Below are 12,283 nucleotides of genomic sequence, written 5' to 3' on the forward strand. Positions count from 1 at the left end.
CTTATGTCTTTTTATAATATAATCATTTTAATATTATATACTCATTAAATTATAATATATGCTTTGTATATAAAAATGACAAATTTATCCTTAATAAAAAGACCGATTCAATAACACTATTAACATTCGTTTTTGCATTTATACAAATCAAGTATGTGTTTTATTATCAAGTATCCGGTCGGTATATTATACTGCTAGGGAGTTTTCGTTTATGCACGCTGCGCTGAAAGTTCTACAATAGAATTAAAATTTTTAAATCGCAGCTTTAAACAGTATGCAAAAAATATAACTGAGTTCTTTTTTGTTTGCGCAGCCTACAAATTCTGAAACTTCTAAATAATCAGTCATTCGAAAATAATAGAAATGACATTGTTTATGAAATTGTATCCCAGTACTTACTGAATATTAAGGAAATTTTAACAAGATTTGAAGTCTTAAAGAAAACTTTAATAACCCTTGAATATCTGAACCTGCCATTTTAAAATTTAAAGTTTTTTTTTTTGAATTTTAAATTTAGAAAAAAAAATTTTCATGAGGCAGCGACAAAAATTTATACTAGAGGTTTGCGCTACATTTCTAGCATTTCTTTATTGCAGATTGAATTTCTAAACGCTCTTTATTGCAGCTAGTAATTTCCAAACCGTCTATATTTTCAGTCTATGTAGCGTGAATTTTCGAATGTACTACAAGCTAGAACTGAATAAACGAAAACTCCCCTATATTAGGAAAGTAAATCAAAATTACATGTTATGTTTATAATATTTAGTTCTATATGTATACTAATAGTCATCATTGGAATCCTAGTTTGACATCTTTTTTAATTATATATTGCGGGTGCAGATTATTTTTGGCAAATTTCAGTTTTTAAGCATATTCAGAATGGTCTGGTGCATATTCCTTTCCTAATAACAACTCCTTTTGTTGAAGGAGAAAAATAATAAATGGCTTCAAAGTATTGGAGACTCTATAACTTAGTTTCTAAGTTTTTTGTGGCAGATGCATGGTTCAAAATCAATTTTTTTTTCTGTATAAATCAAAATCAATGAATTTTCCCCGATAAACCTACATATAAGAAAAACTGTTTAGTTACTACTTAATTCAAGTCTGTTATAGTAGAATATGTAAAAGAACTCATAAATATCCTAGAATTGCATTAAATAACGACAATTTTTAACAGTGTCACGAATATTCAAAACTCCTCTTTAGTATAAACGACGTCATACACTGGTAATGAAAATATTTAATTTGGTCTTTTATTTTCTTTATGCGTTTTCCTATTGAGAAAATTTTTAAAATGACTAAAAAAAAAATTTTCATTAAAGCAAAACGTTTCAAACCGTTTTTTTGATGTGAAAAAACGAAAAAAAAAAAAATTACTCGTGTTTTTAAAACTTATAATTACTGCAGCATTATAACAGTTAATGGCTGGTTTGTTTTCTCTATGGGTACCTTTTTTTTTCATAACCATTTCGTTTTTCTTTTCCCCTTTGCATGTACTTATTAATTTTTTCTCTTCTTTTTCATAATTCGATATCTATGTCTGTATATTCTTGAAGTATATATGTGTGTATGATAATGTGATGCAATTAAGATGTGTTTCTACTTTTAACTTTTAAAAATACATATATACAAAATACATACATGTATACATGTGTATCTACTGTTAAATCATTGGTAAATTATGCTGATACATATTAACAAATAGGTTTTGAATGGATATTTCTGATGAAATCTCAGCTTCAATATTATACAATTTTGATTCAGTATTATTCATTATATATTATATTATACATATAGTAAATATGTACAAAAAGTTATACAGCAATTTGGGTTTTGCCGCTAAAATAATTTTACCATATAAAGAACGTTTGCTGTTCAAAAAATTTTTTTCAGAATTAAATTTACTTGAAAGAAAATAATATATGTATGTAGGTCAGGCCAAATGAAAGGCTGTTTGAGTTCATTGAACGTGATAAAATTACAAAATTTACAATAATTATTTTAGTGAATAAAATTCTAAGTAAACAAAATGCAATTCAATAAAATCGCGTGTCTATTTTACAACATAAATTAAAGTGATACAAGAAATTCTTCAATATCTCATAAATTCCTAAAATAAAATTTGGCATATAATTCCATTCGAGTTTTATTTTGATAATTTTAATTAAATTATTTAAATATTTCTTACATTAAAATTTAATTGTAAACATTCTACTTTTCTTCCTGTTTTTTCTTTTTAATGACATCAACACATGCCAATATCATAATGTAAAATGGTTGGATAATTGCATTAAGTATATTTAAATATATTGAGTTTTACCATAACAGTATTCCCACGTCGCATGCGGTTGAAAATTTTTGGTATTTGCATAATTATACTTACATATAATAATAATTATATTCAAGTTCCTATATTAACAGGAATATTGCCTACGTATTAGTATATGTTTGTGTGTAGTCTTATGTATGGTTTAAAGTTCTTTCTTTGAAATCAGTATATTTATAATAAATTTATATATATGAATTAAATGAGCGACTGTTTTTCAGGCATAAAAATATTTCATTAAAATAATAATATTTAAAATAATTATAGAATAAGGATATCTGATCGCATCATATTATATTCGCACATGCATTAGTAAGTCCACTGGTATATCAAGTATATATATTATACGTACGTGCGTATACTTACGAGTATACGTATATAGTTCTTTATATTGAAATTTAAGCTGTTATTATTAGGTGAGTGCCATTTTGGAAGAAAAAATTTGAAAATTTTATGAAAATGTATTTTAGGTTTATTTTAGGAAAATTTTAAAATTCATGTATAATAATACTTTATTTGAAGCAATGAAGTGCTCACTATATTAAGATTAGGATTTCGTTATTTCGTAACTGATGAGAGATAGTGTAGGCATAAAAATTAGTTACTGCTCATAAATAAAAATCAGTGCAATATGTTACCCTATAAGTGTCCGAAGTCGGAAAATTTTTTAAAACATACATATATGAATATCCAGTTGAATTTATTTTGAATGTTAACATCATGCATATACATATGCCATAAAATAATATAGTGCGAATATTTTAAAAATATTTAGTAAAAATAATTTCATACCGACGTGTTTGCAGTGGCGAGGGCCGCTGAAAAAGCAGTGGTGGGTGGTTCGTCGGCTGAGTGTCGCAATTTACGTAGATAACAGGGTGGCTCTTCAGGAGATGGGTTAATGCCCTGTCAAATGTGGATTGGTAAGGCGGTGCAGAACAGCCTTGAGAGCATTATGCGTGCTAATGGCAATGCGATACTCCGACAATGAACTTCAGTGCTCTTGTGTGAGTTGAAGAACAATATAGATGAGGAAGGTAGAAGAAGGCCGGACTCGCTTTGGTATTACGGGCGAACTCGTTCTACGACAAGGATCCTATGGACGAAGAGGAACGTGCAATGGCGAGTGAGCTGCTGGTATTGAGGAGGGAGCATCTCAATATTGCGGTTGACATTTTAACGGGACATTTTTTATTGGGAAAGGTGGCTAATATGCTGGGTATATCCTTTGGGTGATCTGCTAAATTTTTTCAAGGGACTTTATGGATTTAGCAGGGAGAGGTGTGTTGTTTCGGAATGTACTTTTACTAGCCTAGCGCTAGGCGGCAGGGGTTGAGTGCCACTTCACCTTTCTAACTAACTAAACTAACCGTGCTTATTGAAATTTAATTGTGAATAAATGAAAGAGTACCTTACGTTTTTCTCATGCTAACTAATGGGATTGTAAAATTCATTCTATACTTTACTCGTTTTCTAACATAGTTATTTTTTTTTCAATTACAGAAAATTATTTTATCGTCCTAACAACAATTTGAATATTTATTTAGGATTTATTTTTTTCCCATCTCTTTTAAGAGTTTTTTTTTTATCAATTTTGCGTCCCGAATTTCTAATGAACACATTTTTTCTTTATTTTGTTTCATCCTTTTCTAATTAACAAAAATGCGGTGACAAAATAAACATTGTGTCCTTTTTTGTTTTATACTAATTTTTTTTACAAAAAGCATTTCATTTATTAAACGTAACACTATTTAAAAATAAATTATAATTGAAGAGACTTTTATATGACATAGGTACATACATACATGTATACTTATTTAATTTATAAAACGAATAAAAACGATGAAGTCTTTTAAAATACGAACAGTATGAATGACCGATTTATTCAATAGCACTATTAGATTTGAACGCACGATAAAATTTAATTAAATTGTAATTTTTATAATTATAAAAATACGGTGGTATAGTACAAGCTCTGCTTTAGGTATGTTTATGAAATAATGAAAAAAATTTGAAATCATTATTTTTTTTGCTATAAAAAAACAATTATTTTGTATAATAAAATCTGAGTATTTCAATTTGACAATCATTCAAAAGAAATTTTGAATAGAGAATTTTCAATAGGCTTTTGAAAAGTTGTATATAAACAGCCAAATTGGATGATCTCAAAAAAATTCATACAAAACATATTTTATCACAGTGTGCTTATTACTAGAAGATTAAGCTGACAGACCTTACTCTTCGACTCTTTTATTTTCTTTATATACTTTGGAATTGAGTTGACTTATTACTTTTAATGATTAAAATTTATTTTTTAGATTGCTATCAAATTTTATATAAAATAATTTTATGACTATTTATCCAATTTTATTTTCCAAAAATATCCGGCCCCATTAATTTCTGATATCTAATTTTTATTTTTATAAATTTAACTGTAGGAGGATATATACGGGTTATATGATTACTTACGATATGATTGATATACGGGTTATATGATTATACCTTACTCTTCGATTCTTTTATTTTCTTTATATACTTTGGAATTGAGTTGACTTATTACTTTTAATGATTAAAATTTATTTTTTAGATTGCTATCAAATTTTATATAAAATAATTTTATGACTATTTATCCAATTTTATTTTCCAAAAATATCCGGCCCCATTAATTTCTGATATCTAATTTTTATTTTTATAAATTTAACTGTAGGAGGATATATACGGTTTGACCTGGACCGGACCTTATACCGCCTATACTTCTTCATAACTGTAGACACAATTTATCATATCCGCTTACTTTGATTTTTAACAAATCATTATCCTCTGGTTTTTTCCCGTCAATATGGAAAACTTCATACCTCATACCTATTCATAAAAAGGGGGATAAGACTGCGGTTGAAAACTATAGGGGAATTGCCATTCAATCTGTCATTCCTAAATTACTTGAAAAATTGGTTACGGGTATAATTGCACCCATTGTTAACCCATTACTAAATAATGAGCAACACGGCTTTAGGACTGGTCGCTCTGCGACCACCAACCTTTCAATTTTTACATCCGATATTCTTTCGTTTATGGAAAGAGGGTTTCAAGTGGATGCGATATATACAGACTTCAGCAAAGCTTTTGACCGCATTGATCACATTGTCTTAGAGCATAAGCTAAGACAATTTGGTTTTAGGAACCCACTATTGGGATGGTTAAAATCTTACTTCACTGAAAGGACCCAATTTGTCAGGTTCCAGGGTGTTAAGTCGAAACCTATCCATGTCTACTCTGGAGTTCCCCAAGGAAGTCATTTAGGCCCTATTCTTTTCAATATCTTCATTTCTGACCTCTCTCAGTGTTTGGCGGGTGTTCCGCATCTGATTTATGCTGATGATCTGAAAATGTATCATATTGTAAGGGATATTTCTGACACTAATTATCTCCAATTAAAGTTAGAACATCTAAATTCTTGGTGCGAGACTAATAAATTAGAACTTAACGTTAAAAAATGTTATGTTATTAGTTTTTCACGTAAGCGTTCAAACCTCTTTCAAGAATATTCACTTCAAAACTCCATTCTAGAACGCGTTGACCATATTACTGATCTAGGTATTATTATGGACAGTAAACTCAATTTCAATTTTCATTATGATTCTATTGTTTCTAAAGCAAGCAAAATGCTAGGTTTCATTAAGAGGAGAGCCAGAGAATTCAACAATACTGAAGTAACTAAATCCCTATATTGCTCCCTTGTTCGTTCTGTTCTTGAATATGGCAGTATTATTTGGGATCCGGCATTTTCTGTACACAGAAATAAAATTGAGTCGGTTCAAAAACAATTTTTGTTATTTGCTTTGAGAGGCCAATATAACCCCAATGACTTCCAAAATTTTTCCTTCATATAAAATTAGACTTCAATCCCTGAATATGTTAAGTCTGCAGTCACGCCGGTCTTTGTTGTCTTCTTGTTTTACCTATGATGTCCTAACAGGAAAAATAGACGTGGACTTCATTAGAGACAAAATTATTATCAACAACGACGTCAGACCTACCAGACATACTAAATTCTTAAAAGAATATACGCATAGGACTGAATATGCTAAAAATGAACCAATAAATAGATGTTGTACTGTATTCAATCGTTTTAGTCATTTTTTTTCACCAGTAGTTACAAAATACACCTTCAAAAAAAAAATTCATAATTCACTACTGACCTAGTACAATATCATATGATAATTATACGTATGACCTAATTGTACAATTATTAAATCATATTAATATTAAATACCTACTCAGCATAAATGATAACATAATAAAATTCTTTCTTTTTTTTTTATTATTTTTTTTTAAATGTATCATATTACATTTGTGTCATAAATTCATTTAATGTTTTGTTAGTGTAATTCAACTTAGTCTATAAGTATGTATAATGTATATTTTTGTCAATTATTGTAAACTATGTAAATTTTTGTAATTATGTAGCATCTTGCTTGGTGCAAATTAAATAAAATAAAATAAAATATATAATATTTTTGTGAAATTCGAAAAGTATAATATAAAAATTTCTAATGCCAAATTATTAATATTAAGTATTTAAATAAATTTTAAAAAGTATGCTAGAAAATATATTTTAACCACAAAATACATTTAAAAATATTACCTTTGTATGTTTCAAAATTTGTAATTGGGTAATTATAAAGTGTAAAATACCTGGGGATTTTCTTTAAATACCTGAAATTTTATTAATATAAAAAATGTAATCTTGTGAATAAATTAGGCAATAAATTCGATTTATTCCACAAAGAGTGTATAAAATCATGATTGTGAACACGACAGTTTTATAAAAACAAATAATGTGGTGATTTTTATAAGGAAATTTTTTGTTTTATTGAGTCTTTTTTTAAAATGGGAAATATTAAATTTATTTATGCATTTGGTTTTTTATTGGTATCTGATATTTTTCAAGGGTATTCTTTTGCAAATTTTTAACAAAATTCAAGTTTGTGTGTTTTAGATTTTTAATAAATTATTATTGCAAATTTCTATATTACACTTTATTTTTTTATTTAGAAAATTAGTTTCTATATATAGAATAGATGTTAGTTCCAAAGAGTTTTAAACAATTAAAGTTTAAATTTTAAATAATTTTATTCTCCATAATCTTTTTAATATAGATTGCTGTAACAATTATATTATTTGTACAATATTTTAAGCTATAAATTTCAACTTTCAAGCAATATTCTTGTATTTAGTCAACTTTAAAGTAACAGAATTGTAATATCATTAAATTATTAGTTAAATAGTTTTTCAGTTCGTATATATAAAAACTTTCCCAGATGTTAGGGTATTAAATGTTTTTAAAAGTTGTATACACACATGTACATATTCATATTTTAATTTATAAATTCTTGCAGTTTACCTTTATGTTTCCTACATTATATAATACGGTAGTATTTTCAATATAACTTCATTTTTAGTACATTTCTAACAAAATAAAAATTAAATAAGTAAAAACGTTTCAGTCGGTATAAACCGATTGAATAAAACCCTCCATTTTGACAATCTGAGTTTAAAAATTTGTTTTTGAAATATTTGGAAATAACTTTGATTGCCAAATGGCAATTACTTGATATAAGTGGGCACAGGACGGCTGAGTCTCATGAATCTAACGTTAATATTTTTCCAGATATTTAAAATTAAGTTTTTTAGTTGTAAGGCTACCACCCGAACCTGTCAAGTAATTCCACTAAAACTTCAGAAATATATCTGACCTAAAATTGGAAACACGACTGCCGAATTTCATGAATCTAACTTATTATTTTTCCAAATATTTAAAATTAACTTTCTGTGTTGCATGGCAGCTACCCAAACCAGTGCAGTCATTCCATTAAAATTTTCAGAACATATGTGAGGTGTAATTGGACACATCTTTGCAAAATTTGATATTAATATCTCTATTTATTTTTGAAATATTTAAAAAAAATCTCTTTGAGTTGTATGGCAGCTACCCCAACCCGTTGTCCGAATTGGTCCAATTACAATAGCAGCCGTCGTTGGCACAAAAGAAAAAACTTGTGAAAGTTTGGTGTCGATTGAATTATTTGTTTTTGAGTTATCATGCGATCGGACGGACATGTCTAAATCGATGCAGAATTTTACGCTGGGGAAGAATATATATATGTATATGTTCATACCAGAGAAGACTTCTTCACGAAGTGTAGAGTATAAAAATGTGCTTATTCGTGCTTAAGTAAATTTAATAAATAAATTATTTTCTTTCACATAATAAAGCATTTAATTCCATCAATTTATTTGGGCTTTTTTAGTCGGCTACTTGAAATATTTGCAATGATTAGAATAAAATTTTCTGTATTAATCAAAATACTTTAAATTACCTAATTTTTAATGCTATAGTTTAAAATTTAAAGGAAATATGCTATTTAACAAACCATTGACTCTTGATCCAAATTTATTTACTTTCATTTAAAAACACAATTTTATAAATATGCACTGATCTTATACAAATAATTACATAACATTACAAAAAATGCATATTTTGTTTAATGCAAAATTTAAAGTGCATGTTTTCTAATACTCGTATTTTGTGTACCGTATACATTATATTCAATTCGAAATATTTCACCTGTATTTCCTCTTATAAAAAAAAAACTAATCCAAAAAATTTATTGTTCAACTTTAAAATTTATATAGAAAAAAAAAAAAAGAAAATTTAAACCAATGTTAAAGTTTACTTTTAAATAACTTTTAAATAATTTAGTCAAGAAATATGTAGTCAAAGAAAGCAAAAATTATTCGAAAAATTTCCCATGTTTTTCAGGCTTTTACAGAAAAGAAAAGAGACGAAGCATAAAATATAATGCATACATGTGCATGTGTTTATTATAATAACCTATAGTGTTGTATAACTAATAAGAAAATACATAATACATATTATGTAATATGTTTGTGTTGTGCATTTATACATGAGTTAATATTCATGTAAAATTTCACAAAGCTCTTAATGGAACAAGTAATTTTCATTACTTGTATATTTTTAATAATAATAAAAAAAACTTGAATTACTTTATTTCTTCCAAAAATTTACTGATTTCTTTCATACATAAATATATATGTATGTATGTACTTGTATGGAGAAAAATAAAAAAAAATTATAAACTATTAACATTTCGAAAGAATATTTCTTCTGCATTAAACCTCTGTAAATTGAAATTCTTACTAAAGGTGTTGTTGCCATTTTTATTAAAAGAAAACTTTTTAAATGCAACTGTTTTCATTTTAATTTTTCTTTTTTTTTACTTTTACCACATTTTTTACATTTGAGCAAATATCAAAGTACCTATAGTTACAAAAAAAAAAAAAAAAAAAAATAGTAAAAAATATTATTACAGATTGTTTTTTTTAAATAGCAAAACAGTGTTACCAAATTATTTATATTTTAAGTATGGAATAAGTATAAGTAGTTAGTTAAAGAGGAAGGTTGGTGACCTCAACACTGCCACCTAGCACTAGGCCACTAGAAGGCCCATCGAAATCCTTCCCCGGAACACATCTTTCTCTACTAAATCCATTCAAGTTCCTTGAAAAAATTTTGCAGATTACGAACAGGCATCCCCGAGATCGTTTCCAATCCGTTGAACCGATATCCTCCCAAAAAAGCATTTTCTTCTTCTGTGGTATAGGTAAAAAATTATAATCACTATTTAATCACTAGTTAAATAACAAAAATTTTTTACATAAATTTAAAAATTTTAGTTTTAGAAATTATGATTTTAGTTTGACAGGAGCCGAACAATAACTACGATATATTGGCTTTACGGGGTGCGGTACAAACAATGTTTTTAAAATTATTTTTTATTTGTTTGATGAAAAATTTTTATTAAAATAATAATAATAGATTCATTGAAATTTTCAATGAAAAAAAATGCACAAATACGAGCAAACGTTATGTGATACTAGTTTTTTAATGGAAAAAAATATTTGCAATTAAATTGTGTGGTTGCAGTCAGTTGGTAAGCTTGTAAATTGGTTTGTAAATGATTATATTGTAATTTGAAGTTATGAATTCTTGCATGGCAACACTTTTCAAGGTCACATTAGCTATTTCTAAATTTTGAAATGAACAACTATTTGAAATTGTAGTAGGTGTTATATACGACGTGATTTTCTTACCACATTAATATTAATGTAGTTTGCAGTATATTTCGAAAAAAATTAATAAAATTTAATGAAGGGATCCTAATTAAAACTTTAAATGGGTATAAAGCATTAAAAATTAAGTAAATGGTATTAATTTCGTAAATTTTGTAATTTACTATAAAAATGTATAAACCATGTTAATTATAATAGTAATATTATATAATGATATACGTCGTTAATTTTTTTGTTTTCATTTGCTCAAATTACCATATCGTTTTTTTTTACCTTATTTGGAGGATTATTAGAAGAAGAAAACTATAAAGAAGGGATGAAAATCCTGGAACGCTTTGTTATCATTATTTTCCTTATTCACAATTCCGAAGAAGTTGAAGATATTTTCTTAAGCTCGATATCAGCAGTTAATGATTGAATAATAGTTATGAACAGCGTTTTATATAAAACCTTTTTTTGCAAATTAATCACACAATACGCTTATAAACCAAACTCTCCTTTTTCCCTTTTTAAAATTTAAAAATTATACGGCTACTAGTTTTGGTCACTTTTACAATGTCAATAAAACAACAAACAAAAAAAAAAATTAAAAAATGTAAACAAAAGTGTAATGAAAGCGAAACGATGTAAAACGTCATATTTTGCGTGAAAAATGTCTGTGTGTTTATGTAATTCAAAATTTAAAACAAAAAAATGTATGTTTTTTACATGATCCTTGAATCTATTTTTCATATGACATTGTGAATGAATAATTTTTTACAATGGTATTCCTATATAGATCTACATGTACACAAAAAAATTATATTAATTCGGTTACTGAAAATTTTTAGAGCGGAAAGAAAAATTTTTTTTTTTTTTTATTTTGAACAAATGATTTTGAAATGCATATTTATAGGCGTTTCAAAATTCATAATGTTTAAACTTCATACATAGTATATATGTATATAATTGGTATGTATAACAGTTTGTGTTAACAAACAATGGATATAAACTGTTAAATGAATTCACTAGAAATGAGAAAAAAAAAATTACAAATCGCAAGTGTAAATATGTAAAAAGGTCTTGTCAATTAAATTCAGTGTAAATATAATATTTATTTTTAACTGACATTACCTTGACTAAATTGACTTTATGTATATGTAATAGAAATGTTTACTTTAAGTGGAATAGAGATTTTAGTATGAATAAAGTAAAAAATTTTCTTATTCCGTTTTCATTTGTAAATTAGCAGAAGAAATATTAAAATTTCGGAGTTCACATTTTAAATTAATTTGCTGTCGGCAGTGTCTGTATAGCTCTTCATTTTAATACATACTTTAAATAACTTACCGAATAACAATATTTTAGTTAATCTTTTTCTCAGAAAATTGAACTTGTAAATGCAGTATTGCGCCACTATATGTTCATGTGTAATTTTCAATTATGTCCGCCAATGGGTTAAAATTTAATACTCTTTTGGCAATAATAAGTTTTACTCCGAAACATGAAAGCATTTCATAAATTTCAGTTAAGAGCATTTTAATTGCATTGTTATAAATAAATTTTTTAATTAATTTAATTGCACGACTCATCAGGTTTTTTAACAGATAAATTTTAATTCTAATATTAGGTGCAATGAACAAGTAAACATAACAAGATCAGACTCTGATTATGATAAGTGAATTCGGTGTTATTAAGATTGAATAAACCAAACAATGTCAATGTACTGTTCCCGCTTTGGAAAATATTTTTTTTCAATTTATTGATTAGCAAAGTCAAGCATGACTCTCGTTTAAGGTTAATCAACCTTTTAATGTTAAAACT

This window comes from Condylostylus longicornis, unplaced genomic scaffold, assembly GCF_029603195.1.
Source record: "Condylostylus longicornis isolate FDR11 unplaced genomic scaffold, ASM2960319v2 ptg000008l, whole genome shotgun sequence".
Classification (NCBI taxonomy): domain Eukaryota; kingdom Metazoa; phylum Arthropoda; class Insecta; order Diptera; family Dolichopodidae; genus Condylostylus; species Condylostylus longicornis.